The 19,049-nt window shown below is 42.7% G+C and overlaps 1 protein-coding gene across 2 annotated transcripts in view; it reads left to right on the forward strand.

Annotated features, from left to right (window-relative positions):
* The first annotated feature begins 3,090 nt into the window (after positions 1 to 3,090).
* SLC35B3 (solute carrier family 35 member B3) overlaps positions 3,091 to 19,049 on the forward strand; it is a 271,605-nt gene continuing 255,646 nt past the window's right edge. The window contains exon 1 of one of the 2 annotated variants that reach the window (XM_078688079.1): positions 3,091 to 3,266. The gene's annotated coding sequence lies outside the window, so the exon portion shown is untranslated. Of the gene's footprint in view, positions 3,317 to 19,049 lie in introns of both variants that reach the window. The other variant, XM_078688080.1, reaches the window with a different exon arrangement.

The following is a 19,049-nucleotide window of genomic DNA, read 5'->3' on the forward strand; positions in this document are numbered from 1 at the left end:
GGAATCAAAGGGTTATGAGGTAGAAACGTACCTTTTCTGTTTTCCACTTCTTTTTCCGTCTTGAACCAGACTGTCCAAGCCCTTACTTTGCTACTGCTACTTGACTACGAAGCAAATACACTCTGTTGTCGCCGGAACCAAAGTTAAGCTCCTTTTTTACTTCTTTTCACATGACTTGTCAGTGTACATTTGCTCTGGACTTGTGCGTTTTATATTGCTCTCGCATGCAATTGTTTTCGTATGTGTAAGGAAAAAATGTTAATTTTTCAACTTATTATGGTAAAATAAACACACCTGTATTAACACTTATCCACATTGTAAAATTAAAAATCTGTAAAAATAGGTGAGACAATTTTATCATGTACTTTTCTAGAATTACCACAAAAACAAAACTAAGTAACAAGCATTTGTAATGCAATAGGTCTCGCATTTAGGCAAGTTTGAGATATTGGCATTGTTAATGACAATGCCTTTTATGTTTTGGTTTTTAAAACATAAATAAAAGACATTGTCATTTACAATGCCAATAGCTTCAAATCGCGTAAATGAGAGACCTATTGCAATGCAAATGCTTGTTTCATCCGAGCTACTTGGTGCTGCCCTGGTTGGGAATTCCTACCTGGAGAATGGCAATGCTGTCTAGGACTGCCCATTCCTTCCTGACTTCAGTAACCTTGCATGGCCTCCACTTTTACCCTAACTTTATCAGTTCCACAGAATCAGTACTTCAAGGTTATTTTTTGCCCAAATATTCTTCTGGGGGACATTCCATGGATTTACAACACAGTCAGTTAATCAAGGACATTACACTACAAGTATTTGCTCATAGGCAGGACCAGTGGAATAACGCAAAAATTGTGGCTGCGGCGTACTCTAAGTATTTACATATTTTTGACACTTGCCCCATGATTCAGATCTTTTGTATCAGTTGCAAACATTGATTCTAGCTCAGGTGGATCAAAAGAGGCTTAAAAAGCATCAGGCTTGGTCCCCCGGGGGGGATAGATGCTTTGCAGAGATTAACTGTCACCATTTCGTTGCTGATGACTGTATTCAGGTGTTAGAGTGCTGCTAATGAGGAGAAACGTTTGCCCAGACGGTACTACTGTGTTGTAAAATAAAAAAATATTGTGACTGAATGTGCCATATTACGCTGCATCATTGCACCTCTTCTGTGTCTGATTTTGTTTGTACCTCTCCAGTGCCTGCAGCACCTGTTCTGACCTGGGTCTCAGGCTCTATAACAGCTCTGCTGACCTGGTTCTCCTCAGTCCCTAGTCTGTGGTTTCTCCACTGGCTTCCAGTTAGGAAAAGAGGTCATTTTAAAATCCTGTGCTTAACACATAGACGTATCTATGGCACTGGGCCTGGCTACTTAGCGAAAAAATCTCAAAAGATATAAGCCTGTAAGAACTTTAAGGTCCCGTTCAAAATCTCCTCTTAGCCCGCACTGTACGAAACGGGGGTCGATCATTTTCTTTTCTCGCCCGTCATCTTTTTTTTAATTTTTTTTTTAGAGTTTTCTATAGTGCGAACTTGTTTTTAATAGTGCGAACTTGACTTGAATCGGGTATCAGAGCGCTTTACATAGCACCAGTTGCATTACATGAGTACACATTCATTTTTGTTAGGCACGAGGAGATTAAGTCATTTGCCAGAATCACAGGATGCTCAGCGTCATTGCCAAGACTCGAACCCAGTTCCCCAGATTCGAGGTCGGATACCCTAGCCGTTAGGCCAACTCGACTGGAACAAGCTGCTGTTTTATCTTTCGTCTATTACAGATAACCAGCGTTTCCGCAAAGAATTGAAAACGTGGCTGTTTTATTCAGAAATAACGGAACTAGATATGACCCTTATTTTCTGGAATCTCCGCAAGCGCCATGAGACCTACCGGTGATATGTGCGCTATATAAGATTCTCTGACTTGACTTGGTTCTCAGGTTCTACGGCAGCTTGCTGGCCTGGTTCTCTGGCTCTAGAGCGGCTTTCTCTGGCTCTAGAGTGGTTCTGCTGGAATGGTTCTCTGGCTCTAGAGCAGCTCTGTTGACTTGGTTCTCTGGCTGTAGAGCGGCTCTAATGACCTGGTTCTCTGGCTATCGAACAGCTCTGCTGACCTGGTTCTCTGGCTATAGAGCGGCTCTGCCGACCTGGTTCTATAGATGTGGCATAGGCTCTGCTGACCTGGTTCTATGGCTCTACAGCAGCTCTGCTGACCTGGCTCTCTGGCTCTACTGACCTGGTTCTCTGACTCTACAGCAGCTCTGCTGCCTGGGTCTCAGGCTGTAGAGCGGTTCTGTTGTACTGGTTCTCTGGCTCTGCAGCAGTTCTGCTGACCTGGTTCTCTGGCTCTACTGACCTGGTTCTCTGGCTCTAGAGCAGCTCTGCTGACCTGTTTCTCAGGAGATATATATATATATATATATATATATATATATATTCTACAGTTTCTAAAGAACAAGCCAGATAGTAGGTTAGAGGGGTATGGCAAAAAAAATCGAATTACAAGATGTGGATTGTAAACACAGAGCATGCATTAGAGCAAAAAAATGGGAGAGATGGAAAGAAAACATATGCACTCTCATGATCTGCCCAAAAACAAAATAAGCACGTCCCGTTTGTTTTCGGTTTTTAAAGGCTGGTCATCCTTTAAAAGCGGTGGTTTTTGTTCTATCTTCTTCTTCGCGCCACACACGCCGCCTCCTGCTCCAGTGTCAGCTGACACTTCAACGTCTCTCACAGTCTGTACATTAGAAACATCCTGGCAGGTCATATGCTATTGCCGGCAAATGAAGTAAAGATCCTCCCGACAACTAGTCTCACTCGCCTCACAGAACGGATCGCTTAAAAGACCGTGTTGGATTTTGTTGTGAAGAGCTTTTCTTCCGCCAGTAAACCAGGCTCTCCATCCTCCTGGTATTTTTTTTTTTTTTTAGTTGACCGTAGTGCGTCTGGGCCATTGTTTCCGGAGCATTTGTGAGGTCTTTTCCGGTGAAGCATTAGGGGCGGGTTTTCCTGCTGTTGTGCTTCGGAGATGGGTGGGCTGTGGTTTTCGGGGCGGGTCATTCCTTTTATAGCCAATCACAAATCATAATGGGAAGGCCAGCTACAAAGACCCTCCTACTACCGGTTCTTGCCATGTCAGTCACTTTAAAGCCAGCTCTCTGAAAACCTTTTCTAGTTTTTTTGGCATATTAAAGTAGTTTACTGTCAGAAACAAAGTAAAGGCATTTCGATGTTTGAGATCTTCTGTCGGGAGACGGGAGGTAAGGTTGCACGTTTGGGAATCTTCTTATTCGCTCGAAAGGATTTTCATGTAAGCATTATCAATAACATTGTGCTTCTATGATTTAACAGAACCATAGGTATCATATTTTCCCTTATTGTCTAATATGCACATTTCTTTGAGCGGATAACAAATGCTCCTTACGGATTACACAGAGAGCAATGTAAACACGGAGAAGAGTTAAACACATAGCAAAAAGAACATTTTAAAAGCACCGAATTTAATACTTCTTTCTTCAAATATGACCACATCGGTGTAGTTACTTGTGAATAGCCTATGTTATCTCCACTTCTCATAACAGAAAAGCTCATTTTGGACGTGGTTGATTTGATGTCACTGTGAAAAAAGATGATCCAAATATTCCACCAGTATACCAGTTGGGCAGTCTCCAGCCGGAATGATTCTCATCAAGTAGAGAAAAGAGTCGAGGATAATTATAAACAGCAATCACAGTATATTGTATTGCTGCACATAAATCGCCCTACTACCCCTGTGGGGCACTGAGGCACTCCCTGCATGTGCAACAAGCTACATCATCTAGGATGTGTGGTCGGAATACTGTTTTTGTTTTTTGATTCTGTGTCGGGAGTGTTTCCATATCATGCTTGATGACCACCGAGGTGCAGTTGTGTTATAGAAGGCTGCAGGTATCAGTGTGGAGGATGGAAAGGTGGAAGAGATGTGCAAAATTGATGGTTTTCAATAGGCTGGCAGTTTTGAGCAGCTCTACAGGTTTCTTTTTTTGGTGTTTCTTATGATCACAGTATAGTAAGCTGATTGCTGTACTGAGTTTTCCAACATGATATTTTCTTAAAAGTTGTTAGTTCTGAGCAGGGCGGTTTGGAGAGAGAAATGGTGAAGGAGATTTGCTGGGATGGGCCTTGTTGCTATCGTCCCATGTCTGACTGTCGTAGTGTGTAGCTAGTTGGGGCCTGCAGTGATGGACTAGATTAGAGACCTCCGGTGAACCAACAGCGTGCAACATATATTATCAGTTATTCCTTGCATTTTCAGTTTATGATGTATGGTTTATTGGAGGGTTTGTTGACTGTTACAGTACTGGGTGATGGACAAGACCTGCAGCATATGTCTTATTGAAGTTAAAGTTGATTAAGCTCAGGGCTCGAGTCGGGGTCCTACGCGGGTGGACGGCGTCCCCCACTTATTTTACCGGGTGGAAGCCGTCCCCCCTGCCAAACAGCTGGCCTTCTTCACTCTTTGGTCTCTCTGGGACGAGATCGGAGCTCACAGCACGCTGCACACGCGCTGGCTTCTCAGATGCAGTCGCATCCGAGGGGTGAGCGAGGGGAGGCAATGAGCCCGATTGTGCAAGACACCTTTCGTGACGTCACTTCCTGCCGTGACGTCACTTCCGGTGACAGCGTCCCCCTACTTCTTTTTTCAGGACTTGTGCCCTAATTAAACTATAGTTGACTGCTAACCACTGAGTGTTAAAGTAGTAGTAGCGTTATGTTGTAATCTTCTGTTTAGTATAATGCATCCTCCCCATTGATGTTCATTGATGTTCTCTTCCCTGCTGCTCAGCCAGTGTGTGGGGCCATTAGAATGTTGAGAGTGTTTATGGTTGGATGAGTTCAGTTGGAGTGGATGGGCTTTGCACCAAGGATGCTGCTTCTGCTGGGGCTTTACCTGTAACCAAGTTAAATAAACCTACATTCATAACCTACAAGGTAACGTTGGCGATGAGGATGGATTTTGGGATTTGGTTGGGTGGTGTTATTGGGAGAGGAATGTGTTATGGCCTGTTTTGACCTTTCTAGTGTTATATCTCCTTAAGGTGATGTAATGCCTTGGAGCCTTCAATCAGGTGTTTAAGCGCAACTACTCACCTGTAATGGTCTCAAGGCCCAGGGGGGTGAGTTGCAGGTTCCAGTCCATCAAGGAGGGGGTCTGTTGAAGAGCCATGTTTTGAGGTTTCTTGCGAAGATGGGGGGTGGTGTTGTCTGTCCGAGGTGGAGTGGAAGGTCGTTCCAGGCTCTGGCCGTGCAGAAGGAGAAGGAACGGCCCCGATCTGGTCTTTCTGGTGCAGGGGACCACAGCGTAGGAGAGCTGGGCTGATCATAGGATCTTTTGGGGTGCGTGGAGTTTGAGTCAGCTGTTTAGGTATGCTGTTCCGGTGTCGTGGAGGGCCTTGTGAGCGTGGGTTAGCATCTTGAAGGTGACTCTAGCTTCGATGGGGAGCCAGGGAAGTGTGTGCAGGTGCTGGGAGATGTGGCAGTGTCTTGGCTGGTTGAGCACCAGTCTTGCGCCGGCGTTTTGGATGTTCTGTAGCTTGCAGGTGAGGTTTTTGTTTATTCCGGCATAGAGTACGTTGCCATAGTCAAGCTTGCTTTTGACCAGGGCGTGAGTGACAGTCTTTCTGTGTTTGAGGGGGATCCATTTGAAGCCTTGTGTACATCATCTTTGAAATGTGATAGGCACTTGGCAACAGGCACAATTATTGGTGGGCTGAGCTGTCCTGACTTTACTGTTGTGGTGGATGCATTAAAGAGAACTTAAGTTAAACCTGTGTCTGAGTGTTCTCTTATCACTGGTGACGAGTTGGAGCATCCACCAAAGAACTCTGCGTGCGACTGGTGAGCTGGACAGAGTGTATGGTCGTGGAACTATCTGTATACTGCTGTGAAGTGTAAGTTCATTAAACTGCGATTATCGGAATAACCCTCCTTTTCCTGTGAGGTACTGCCGAAGAAGGTAACATTTTGGTGCCACTGTGCGACCATTGATGAGAAAAAAAGAATATAAAAGCATCTTTATATACCATTGGGCAGGATTAGTGCTGTGCGGTACTTGAATCTTGGAGTTTGACTGGCTTGTGAGGAGGGCAGCCTTTTCCCTACAGCGTCACAGACGGTGTGCGCGTGAACCTGCATTCTGTGTTCAAGTGTGTTTGTGAGCGTATAGCCTGCATCAGCATTGGAGATTGTGGAGCATATCCTGCATCGCACGTGGACAGTGTGCAACAGGAAGCTTGGTGCATGTCAGGAACTTATGCATGCACTTAGTGTCACAGTTGGAAGCTAGTGCGTGTCTGTTGCACCTGATCCAGTGGAGCTCACTAACATCCTTTAATACTTATCTCACTTAACCCAGAAGCAACTTATTTCTACTCATCGGTGGGGCCCATAGCACCGTGAGTCGCACACACACACACATTACTCCTGAATCAGTGAAAAAGAAAGCGAGCTGCTGGTTAGTGGTGTACCTAAGCTCTATACTTTATACATTTATATATACATTTCAGGATTTTCGATATTTATGCTAACCTGTTACCTGGAACACAATACATCAAGGTACTCTGCTATTTGGTCAATGGAACAACTAGTAGAAGTTAGTTTATGAAGATTAAGACCATCTCAATCATAGTAGTAAAATAAAATAAACAAGACTTGAGTTTAAATTTCGATTAATTTTATCTACTTCATTTGAGAAAAGAACTCAACGTTTATTTAGACAAGCAACATTTAAGCAATTTCTGTAGTGCATGTTAAAGGAAATGAAATTTAGAAAATATATATTACTCATCTGTTACATGAATGTAACAGAGTCGCATAAGTTCCCAAACTGTCTCTCCATTCTCCTCATTGCCTCCCTTCCAAAATAAACACTCTGCATTCCATCATCTTCTTTGCTCCATCAAAAGTTAATGTCCAAAAATATTTCAAAGTTTCTAGCACCATAAAATTGTCCAAACCGACAGCATGTCGTGGTGCAAAATAAAATTCGTGGAGCAAGCTTTTTTCACCCTTTCGAACAGAATCTTTTATACCCTTTTTCTCTAACTATCTAACTTAAAATTGAAACTTTGAGGGTATACAGTTCATTCTGATTGGTCCATTAGAGGGGTGGTGATGATCACCTCATACAATCCTCGTTCAAACCAGTTTGCATTTTAGCAAAGTCATCTTCAAAATATTCCCATGACATTCATCTCCGATTTGTGCTTGTCATCCTCCGATTGATATTTTTCTTCACTACTGTTCCTTTCACACGGTTTTAGATGCAGGCATCCTTTGGTACACTTCCGCGCCCTAGGCCAAGCTGACCTTGAAATCGTTCATTCTGTGCACAGGCCAGTCTATTCACTTCCAAGCGCTCTTGCGTGGAGTCCATCTTTCTCGCTGTGATGTCAACATTTCAATAAACAGCCATTTTCACAAGCAGGCCACGTAGGCCTCAATGAGAACTAAAGCGAAAACAAACATAACAGAAATTAGATTTAGAATTATAGCCCTTCTGTTTACCTCCCACCATTCTAATATTCCGAGTTAGTTGTTGCCTAGCATAAGCAAAACATTTAGCGTCAATTACTTACCAAAGGCATTTATTCTTTTCCTGCCACAAAATACTTTTCACTACTTTAAAGAACATTTATACAATTTATTTTGATTAATATATTTTATTACAGCTCTATATTAGTATGACTCGTTTACAATTGTTAATATATTACTTTTGCAAAAAGCCATTAGTTTCCCACGTGTGATGTAAAATGTTAAACTGCATTTTGTTGATCAGTTTTCATGCTTCATTCCCTCTCTCCATCACACCTTTCTGGCTTTTGCGTGATGAATAATTCTACAGGTAGGTGTGCGCTGTACAAGCACACAGCTCAAGTCACATCATACCAGCATTTATTTTAAAAAGATATTTCCACAGAGGTGCTCGCTTGCCAACTCACTGAAGGTGAACATAAGTAGGTAAGTGCGGAAAAACTTATAATGATATTCTCTGTTACTACCAAACATTGCAGTCTAGGAGGATTTGAAAGAAGCTTTTCTTGCGAACTCACTGGCCAATGTATCACCGGCTGCAGATGACCTCAGTGAACTGGGAATTTGAGTCAGATACATTCATCTGGGCTTAAATGCTTTTATTTTATTTAGTTTTCTTAATCTGTTCTGGTGATTTATTAGTCTATCCTTTTATTTTATTAATTAATTATTTATGTCTGTTATTTCAGTCTGGTATGTTTATTGAGTAATGCTATTGTACCATGGCTGCGGGGAGAATGCTTCCTTCTCCACAATTCCTCTCAGGAGCTGGCAATCCAATACTGCTGTGGAAGAAATGGAAAGAAAACTTTTGATTCATATGTATTTGCCTTTGGTGGAGAGAAGTTCTCACCAGCAAAGAAATAAGGTGTCTTACTACAAAACGTAGGAATTGAGGGCCGAAATATATATAAAAGCTTTGATTAGCTCACAGTAGGGAATGCTGAAGGGGACCCTAGAAACATTTTCAAGATGTCCATGATGATGTTGGAGAGGCTGTAGTATGGGTGTATTATTGTTATTCTTTGGTTCAGGCATATGTGTCTTTAATGTTGTCATGGATATAGTAGAATGGATTCATGTCATGTTGGTGTATTCTGGAATGTGGGGTTTGTGACTCATTGACTGTCCTGCTTCTGTGGCAAGCGGTCGTGGTCCTATCTGTGCAATTAATCTTACTTTGGAAAATATTTATTCTTTTGGACTTTTTACTTCATGGGGCCAGTCCACATTTTTATGGCGACAAGTTAATAACTTATGGGACCCCCCCCCCGACCACGTGTTCATCGGTTCAAGAAAATACCTTTATTTGGCTTCTTGGATTGGGAAATTTTGTTAGTTTATACATGTACGTTTTGTGTGCTAAAATTTGTCGAGACTCTTTTTGTGTGCTGATACGTGCCTTGACTTTGGGAGCCTATATTGTGTCTGTTCCGTTCCGATCTATGTAACGATCGGTGCGCCTGCCACATCCTTTGAAAATCTCCTTACCTTGTTAAGAGTCTCGAGCCCTTCCTGTGCCCGCCGCCTTTTTCAAATGAACTGCTCGAGCTGGACATTCTACGGTGCCTGCCGCTTTCTCCACGGAGCTCCTCTGGAGTTTTTGACGTCATCACTGTAGCAATTAAAGTCAGAGTCAAGGTACTGAAATGAAATAAAAGGTTTATTCAATCAGCCCCACACCTAAAGCGGTGCGTAGGTCAGTTAGGCAGAATCATTATGGCAGTTAGGGAAAAAGGAACGGCACCAGGACAGTCTAGAATGTTGGGGAACCAATGGGGAGGGTGGGGGAACAATGGATGCTCTCGCGCAGGAGAGCTGGTAGGCACCACTTGCCTAAGGTTCAGGGGGAACCAGAACTAGGTTACAACACATCTTCCTCTCTTGCGAGTTTTAACAGATAGGCCCAACGTGTGGCAAAGAGAAACATTAGTGCTAAGTTAACTGGTTGACATTAGTCACAAACAAAGTCTTCATAACGTTTAGGTTTGTGGACGGTTCTCCCAAATCTTCCCTTGGCAACAAGGGCATCGGGAACACTTCCTGTGTCAGAATGAGAATCATTACTGGTTCTACCAAACCTACCGCTGAAGCTGTGACCGCCAGACGTGGCTTCAGAGTCAGAGTGGGAGTCACCGTGACAGCTCCGATTTGTAATCGGAGTGCGTGGATTGACACCCTCAGACTGGTCTGATGATTGACAGTCAGCTGAGTCAGTGGCAGGTGGGAGATCGTGTGAACTAGCATTTCCGAACATGGGACCCTGTCCTACACTGGTTCTATCAACATCAACCCACAAATCTTTGCAGTAGGTCTCATGTCACAGTTGGTTGGAAACATTGGCTCCCTGATGGTATCTTGCCAATCTACTCATGTGCCAAACCTTCCCATCGCTAAGTCTGGCCGCGTTGTTGAACAGTTCATCAATTTGCAATGGAGCGGTGAATCTGCTTTCTCCTTTCCTTACTTTTTTTTCTAAACGAACTTTAACAAGATCACCAACTTTAAATGAATGTTCTTTCGCACCATGTTTTGAATCATACCATTCTTTGTAATATTTTTGGGCTTCTGATTACATATGGTGACCATTCAATTTGTTTGGAGTTGGGCATCCATCCAAGGTCAATACTCAGAGGCTGTCTGCTTCTCATGAGCACAAAGGGTGCCTCACGGGTGCTGGCACAAGGAGAAATTCTGAAAGCCCAAATGTGTTTGAACACTTCTTCCTCCCAGTTCAAATTGGCATTTCTAGACAGCTGTATGTGTCCTTTCAAGACACGGTTGGACCGCTCGGTGAGGCCATTACCTTCAGGATGATATAATGAAGTGATGTGATGAGTGATACAGTTTCTCATTAGGAATGATTTGAACGCTTCAGAACAAAATTGTGGACCATTGTCAGTGAGCACAAATTTTGGTAATCCTTCGCTAATGAACAGTTTATCCAAGAAAGATATGATTGTGGAGCTATCTATTTCCGTGACAATTCTTATTTCTGGCCACTTAGAGAAATGATCTATAGCCACTAGAATGTACTTGATCTCTCCATTATGCCCTTCAATGGGCCCCGCGATGTCTACACCAATCTTTTCCCAAGCCATCAAGGGGGGTTGAAGTGGAGAAAGAGAGACTTTTGATGTTCTAAGGGTTTTGTCTGAATCACTGCATTCTACACAGTTTCTTATTTGTTTTTCAATTTGCTTGTCAATGCCCGGCCACCAGTAACTGGTTCTGACTCTTTGCTTTGTTTTGGAGATGCCCAGGTGACCAATGTGGCAAAGTTTAAGTATTCTGTCTCTGAGTGTGATGGGGGCTATTGCTTTACCAATTCTGTATAACACACCGTTTTCCAAACTGAGTTCATTTCTTATTTCCCAGTAAATTCTTACGTTGTCACCAAGATGGCGCTTCTCTGGCCACCTGGTGTTAAAACGCTTATTTATTTCTTTTTAAAATATATATTTTTTTAACTGTCATTTATTGCCAATTAATTGGTGTGCACATCACCGTGAATGTGCCAAGACCGGAATCGAACTCCTTACACCGATCTTATTTCCCCAGTATGGCGCCTCACGCTGCGTTTCAATGACGTAGCACGCATTTGGTCATGCGCAGACAAGGTGAGGGAAAGGCGTCTAAGGCGCGAAAATCCCCTGACAGGATTTCTTTGCTCGGTGTGCAGAGCTTTGAAAACTACAGGGGAAGGAGACAGAACGCCGCAAATTGGTACCTTAGGATCGTTAGTCCGGCAGAAGGAGGACACGACTCGTAGAGTCGCCGTGTCGCAGGATCGAAGAAAAAACCACTCGTAGAGTCGCAGGATCGAAGAAAAGCACCGGGCTCACGTTTCTTCCGGAGCAATGCGCAGGACAGCACACACGCCAAAGCAGAAACGGTAAGAAGCCGGTTCTCCCCCGACCCAGCTGCAGCACCGTGCCTAATGAAGAGGCTTCTCCTACTTTCAAGCTGGAAGGCGGTGGGTTCGCGGTGAGGGGCTGAGGTCCTCGTCGCCAGTTTTAGCAATTAAAGTCAGAGTCAAGGTACTGAAATGAAGTAAAAGGTTTATTCAATCAGCCCCACACCTAAAGCGGTGCGTAGGTCAGTTAGGCAGAATCATTATGGCAGTTAGGGGAAAAGGAACGGCACCAGGACAGTCTAGAATGTTGGGGAACCAATGGGGAGGGTGGGGGAACAATGGATGCTCTCGCGCAGGAGAGCTGGTAGGCACCGCTTGCCTAAGGTTCAGGGGGAACCAGAACTAGGTTACAACAATCGCGCTTGCTCAATGCTGCAGTACTACTTCCACTGTCTGTAGAAAAGCACGCAACGTATGTTATTCGACGGCCAATTTAATTGGTTGGGCATTTCTTCATTGATTCCTCAGGAAACACTGTTCTGTGCACTTGTTTCTGCCTGTTTCCGTGACAGGCACACGTTTCTACTTGTTTGTGCATTGTACTTTTGCTTACTTTCGTGACAAGCACACCTTTGTACATGCTTATTCAACTGCTGTTTTACTACTTTATTGAGTAACCATTCCTTGGACTCCTATCCTGCCTCTTTCCATGCCTGGCCCACCCACGCTGCTCTTTTACTTTTTATTTTTCAGTCAACATTTCTCATCTGCATTTGGGATTGCAAGGTACTTTTATTTGTTTCCTCTAATTTTTATTGTTATTTTATTTGCTTGTTGGAAATCATCTGCTGTGAAACCTTGATTGTGAATGCGTCTGCCAACAGACCTTTTACTCATGGTCAAAAAAGCATCATAACAGTGGATGCTAACTCCAAAGGATTGGGGGCTGTATTGGGTAACAAATTGTGAATGGACTAGAGGGAACAGTAGCTTTTGCCATTTGGGGGACACATTTTGAATTATTTACTGACCACAAGCCTTTGATTTACATGTTGGGAGATAGTTGCTCCAACAAAGCATCTTCAAGACTTAATAGGTTGCTGGCAAGGTTGCAAGAATATCATTTTTACATTAAGCACTTACCAGAAGGAAAGAATGTTGGGGCTGATTGCCTGTCGCGTTTACCTGTGGGGAGTGAAGATAACCATGATGCTGGTAGGAATGATGATGAGTTAACTATGGGTGATGTTATGGAAGAGTTTGAAATAACAGAAAAGGAGTGGTTTGAAGTTTGCTAGAAGGATGATTGTTTAAATAAAGTTAAGGTATTTTTGATTGAAGGGTGGCCTTGTGATAGGAGTATGTCTCCAGAAATAAAGTTTTTCTCGCAAGAAGCATCTGAGTTGTCGTAGGTTAACAATATTTTGGTGAAACAAGGCATGTTTGTACTATTTATTTTTGAGAGGAAAGATTATTTTGTTGGCTCATGGAAGGCTATGAAGCATGATTTTTCAAAATAAAATCCTTCTTGGTTAACCCCTCCGCTGCGCTGAACGTTCCGCGCTGGTGTGGAACGTTCTATTGCGCGGGCGGGGCCGCGACGTTCAGCGGACGTGTGCAGCACTACCGAGGTAGTGCACGCGACGTCCGCTGAACGTGCGCCGCACTTAACGGGTTAAATCTACTCATGTTTATCGTACAAATAAAACAAGGACTAATAGCATGGAAAATGATTAACACTGGTGACAAATTTATACTAAATAGGTGCAAAACCAAAGCACCCATTGGAAGTTTTAGTAAAAATTTTAAATGAAGCACAATACGTGTAGAAAAATTAATAGTAGTATTAAACTAGTGGAGAGCATGAAAAAAAAACTTTTTGTATGCGAACTGGGACATTTACGAAAGAGAGAAATGGAAAATAAAAATGGAAAGTGCTTATGAAACATGTTATGCATAGACTTATTTTCTAATCATGTAATGAATCTACTGTGACAGGCACACATTTACTAAACTTTGTTTTTATTATATTTCTTTGTTTACTATGGCTACTTCTAGGAATTTTGTGCAGCCTCCACCTTTCCTGCAAAATCCAATAAACCACTTATAGCATGGCAAAAGTGGTATAGGGTTTTTGAAAATTATCTAGTGGCAATAGATTCTGCCATATGTTCAGTGGCTATAAGGAAAGCTTTAATATTCAACCATTTGGGAACTGCTGGCCAACAAGTCTTTGATAATCTGCCAGTTTTAGCTGCACCTGCTGGTGATGACAATTGGGATGTGTATTCTGAAGCTTTAGCACGCGTGGGTAAACAATATGTGGATGGACCATCTGTTATGGTAGAGACACATGTTTTTATTAAGCGTAAGCAAATGCCAGAGGAGTCCATTGAATACTATTAGCAGTTCTGAGAGTGTTAGCATCCAAGAGTGAATTTGGTACTAATTTGGATACATCTTTACATGATCAACTTGTTTTTAATTGTTTTAACAAGAACATTCAAGAACGTATATTAACTTGTAAGAATCCTTCTTTAGAGGAGGCTATGGATAGAGCGAGAAGTATAGAACGTTCTCTAATTTATTCTAAAATTTTAACAGAAGGAGGTACCAGCAAAACCTTGTAAGGCGTAGGTGTAATGCAAGTAGCAAGTTTAAATAGTGCAAATAATTCTGAGATTAATGCTGTTTTACTGAAGGACAAGACTAAGAAGTCCTTTGTTAAAAAAGTGAATGGAGCACTTTACAGATGTGGTTCTAGATATCATATGGGTAATAACAGCAATTGTCCTGCACAAGGGAAAAGATGCAACAATTGTAAGAAAATTAGACATTTCTATACGGTATGCAATTCTTCCAAAGACACGTGTAAAGTTAATCAACTCAGTGTAGAAGATGAGTCGCTATGTGAAGCGCTAAATAATGTATTGTTGACTGCTGAAGTTAGTACATTAAGTATTTCTGGTAAAAGGTGCAAAGGACCTATTTGTGAATTACAAATTGGATCAATTGACTTAGGTGTCATGGCTGATTCAGTGTCACCTATAACAATTCTGGCAGAGACTTCATTTAATAAATATTGGTCCAATAAATTGTTAAAACCTACAGATATCGACCCCAAGGCATTTAGGGAGTATGACATTATTATGAGGGGTTACTTTTCTGGCGTGATTACATTTAAAGAAAGAGAAATCTATACTAAAATATACGTTGCATTTAATTGACGAGACACTTTGGCTGGGAAGATCAAGCTAGTTTATGTATCATACTTGGACCTGGACATTCTGAACCTGTGGTGTTGGGGGATTTGCCGATTTTTATCTGTTGAGCAAAAAAGTGAACATGATGAGATTTTGTGTGACATATTTTCTGAGTTTGCTGATGTTTTTAGTAACAAGGGTGGGGCTGTTAAAGGATTTTAAGATACCATTAAGTAGAAAAATGGCACTTCTGTTGCACAGAAAGTTAGACCTGTTCCGCTTTCTGCTAGGGATGATCCTAAAAAGTTATTAGATGATATGTGTTCCTAGGTATTCTAACAACTGTGAAATATTCAGAATGGGTTTCTGCTGCTGTCGCTGCACGCAAAAGCTCAGGGGATATACACTTGTGTGCGGATTTGAGGGCTCTCAATCGCAGTATTGTTGCGGATTGCTATCCACTTCCAAGGATTCATGAGACACTGGCTAAGTTAGGTGGAAGCAAGTATTTTACCACTATTGATTTACGATCAGCGTACTCCTAAATTCCTTTGTCAGAGGAATCGCAGCCATTAACAACCTTTGTGACATCATTTTGTGTGCACATGTATAAATGTATGGCGTTCAGGTTGGCATCGGCTGCCAGCATTTTCCAGAGGCTTATGGACCAAATGTTTGGAGGGGAGTTGGTGTCCAAGCTTTTCAGGATGATATCCTCATTCACAATGAAAGCTTGGACCAGCATTATAATCTATTAAAAAAAGTTTTGAATGAGTTGGGGAAACATGGTATGACTGTTAATATGAACAAGTGTAAATTTGTCACTGAGGAGGTGGATTATCTTGGCCATAACATCTCATGTGAAGGGATGAAATTTAAATTATCATTGTTGACTGCTATTAATGACACACCCATTTAGACAGACAAAGATTATCTGAGGGCATTTCTTGGCCTTAGTGAGTATTGTACCAGATTCATGCAAGGTTGTGCGATAATTGTGCAGCCACTGGGAAATTTGTTAAAGAAAAATGTAAAGTGTATGTGGTCTGAGGAGACTCAGAAGGGTTTTCAGTGTGTTAAAGAATTCATTGTGAATGCCAACAGACTTTTTACTCATGGTAAAAAAAGCATTATAACCGTGGATGCTAACTCCAAAGGATTGGGGGCTGTATTAAGTCAAAAAAATGTGAATGGACTAGAGTGGACAGTAGCTTTTGCCATTTGGGGGACACAGTTTGAATTATTTGCTGACCTCAAGCCTTTGATTTACATGTTGGGAGATAGTTGCTCCAACAAAGCATCTTTAAGACTTAATAGGTTGCTGGGAAGGTTGCAAGAATTCAATTTTTACATTAAGTACTTGCCAGGAGGAAAGAATGTTATGGCTGATTGCCTGTCACGTTTACCTGTGGGGAGTGAAGATAACCATGATGCTGGTAGGAATGATGATGAGTTTGTTTTAACTATGGATGATGTTATGAAAGAGTTTGAAATAACGGAGAAGGAGTGGTTTGGAGTTTGCTAGAAGGATGATTGTTTAAATAAAGTTAAGGCATTTTTGATTGAAGGGTGGCCTTGTGATAGGAGTATGTCTCTAGAAGTAAAGTTTTTCTCGCAAGTAGCATCTGAGTTGTCTTTGGTTAAAGATATTTTGGTGAAACAAGACATATTTGTACTATTTATTTTTGAGAGGAAAGATTATTTCGTTGGCTCATGAAAGGCTATGAAGCATGATTTTGCAAAATAAAATCCTGCTTGATTAAATCTACTCATGTTTATCGTACAAATAAAACAATGACTAATAGCATGGAAAATTATTAACATGAGTAACAAATTTATGCTTAATAGGTGCAAAACAAAGCACCCTTTGGAAGTTTTAGTAAAGATGTGAAATGAAGCACAATACGTGTGGAATAATAAAAGTAGCATTAAACGAGTGGAGAGCATGAAAAATAAACTTTCTCTATGCGAACTGGGACATTTACGAGAGAGAGAAATGGCAAATATTAATGGAAAGTGCTTATGAACTAGGCAGAATTCCAACTCATGCTGTGTTAGACAGTTTGTCAGTCCCAGTAATCTGGGAAAATACAGACAGCAGCCTTTGATCAATGGTAAGGAGGACATGGCATACAGGGACACAGGTGCATGCATCACAATGGTGACAAAAGATCTTGTGGCCCCTGAACAGAACATACTTGGTGAGATATACCAAGTGACCAATGCAAGCAATGTCAGGACAGACCATTCCTTGGCAGTTGTGAATTTCACCTGGGGAGGGGTAACTGGCCCTAAGAAAGTTGTGGTTAGCTCAGACCTCCGTGTTGAGTGCTTATTGGGCAATGATTTGGAAACTTCATCTTGGGCTGAAGTGGTACTCAGGGCACATGCAGAAATGCTGGGCATCCCCGCAGATGTGTTTGCCATGACTAGGTCACAGGCAAAAATGTCTTCCACTGAACAGGCCCTGGATCCTGAAAAGATGGACCAGGTGCCTTCCAAGAGAAGGGGCAGAAGGGGTAAGGCAGTGTCTTCCCCCCTGCCTCAGAGTGAGGATCAATCTCTTTAGGGAGATGGTCCCAGTCCCTGTGAAGGTACTGTCTCAGAGGAACTTGAACCTGAACAGATTGAGTTCTTGGGGACATGGGGCCCTTCCAGGGCAGATCTGATACAAGACAGCTGAGCTGACCCTCTCTTGTACCCCTCAGACAGTAAGCTGCTGCTGAGGCTGCTGGGAGTGCCAGTGGATCCCACAGGATCTACTGGGTGTATGGACTTCTGTATTCAGAGGGTAGAGACCCCAAGCCTTTTGCTACCAGGAGGTTGCTTATACTTCTGAAGTTTAGAGGCTTCCTATTAACACTGGCACATGACATCCCATTAGCAGGACACTTAGGCCAAAGTAAGACCTGGGACAGGCTTATCCCTCATTTTCACTGGCCTCACATGTCAGAAGACGCAAAGGAGTTTTGTCGCTCCTGTATCACTTGCCAGGCCAGTGGTAAGTCAGGTGGTACTACAAAGGACCCCCTGATACCACTACCTGTGGTGGGGGTTCACTTTGAGAGGGTTGGGATTGACATTGTTGGTCCCATGGATCCTCCAATGCACCTGGGCACAGATTTATACTAGTGGTGGTGGACCATGCCACTAGGTATCCCGAGGCAATTCCCCCTAGGACTACCACAGCTCCTGCTGTAGCTTGAGCTCTCCTGGGAATCTTTTCCAGAGTGGGTTTCCCTAAGGAGGTAGTATCAGACAGAGGTACAAACTTTATGTCTGGTTACCTGACTAATGTGGAAGGAGTGTGGACTGAATTAGAAATTCACCACCCCTTATCACCCACAATGCAATGGGTTAGTTGAGAGATTCAACAAAACCCTCAAGTGCATGATAAAAGGTCTCCCTGAAAAGCTTAGGGGCTTGGCTACAGCCCTTTTGAACTTCTGTTTGTACATCCAGTTAGGTGCCCCATATGTTTGGTTAAGGAGTGATGGGAGTTACCTCTCAAACCACCTAAACAAAGTATAGTGGACTATGTACTTGGTCTCTGCTCCAGGATGGCTGAGTATATGAAGAAGGCAACCAAAAACCTTGAGGCTAGCCAGGAATTTGCAAAAGGCCTGGCATGACCAAAAGGCTGTTTTGACTTTATACAAGCCAGGACAGAAGGTATGGGTGTTGGAGCCTGTGGCCCCAGCAGCTCTCCAAGACAAGTGGAGTGGGCCCCATACCATTCTTGAGCAAAAGGGAGAGGTTACCTACTCGGTGGACCTTGGAACTCCCAGGAGCCCCCACAGCGTGCTCCATGTGAACAGGCTCAAGCCATATGTGGACAGGTCAGACATGTGCTTGCTCATGGCTACTGATGAGGGACAGGAGGAAGAGAGTGACCCTCTCCCTAATCTCCTCTCACAGAATCCTGCTGATGGTTCAGTTGATGGAGTAGCCTTGGCTGGCAGCCTCACAGAACAGCAACAGGCTGATTGCAGGAAGGTCCTCAATCAGTATAGGATTAAACAAAAAGTGCCCCACCAAATCTAAATCATCTGTGTAACAGACCAGTCAAAAGGGTATAGTATCCCAATTTTAATACATATACCTAGGGTGTGTGAATTAACACTACTCCTACGGTCAGGATGTATAAATGATTTGACACAACAAAAACAACAACACAGGCCAACACATTCAAAGACTGAAAAGAATGTGAAAAATATGTGAAGAATAGAGTGAGTGCCTCACGGTAGCAACACCCGAGGGCGTTCCCGGCTAACAATCACCGGTATACCCACTTCTCATCATTGGTCACTCACTCTATGTAAAGAAAACAGAGGTGCACATAAATACAATACACAGTGCACAAGTGAGAATAGCGACAAAAACAGACCAGTGTATACAAATAAACACTACTG

This window comes from Lissotriton helveticus, chromosome 4_1 (genome assembly GCF_964261635.1).
Source record: "Lissotriton helveticus chromosome 4_1, aLisHel1.1, whole genome shotgun sequence".
NCBI classification, from domain to species: Eukaryota; Metazoa; Chordata; class Amphibia; order Caudata; family Salamandridae; genus Lissotriton; species Lissotriton helveticus.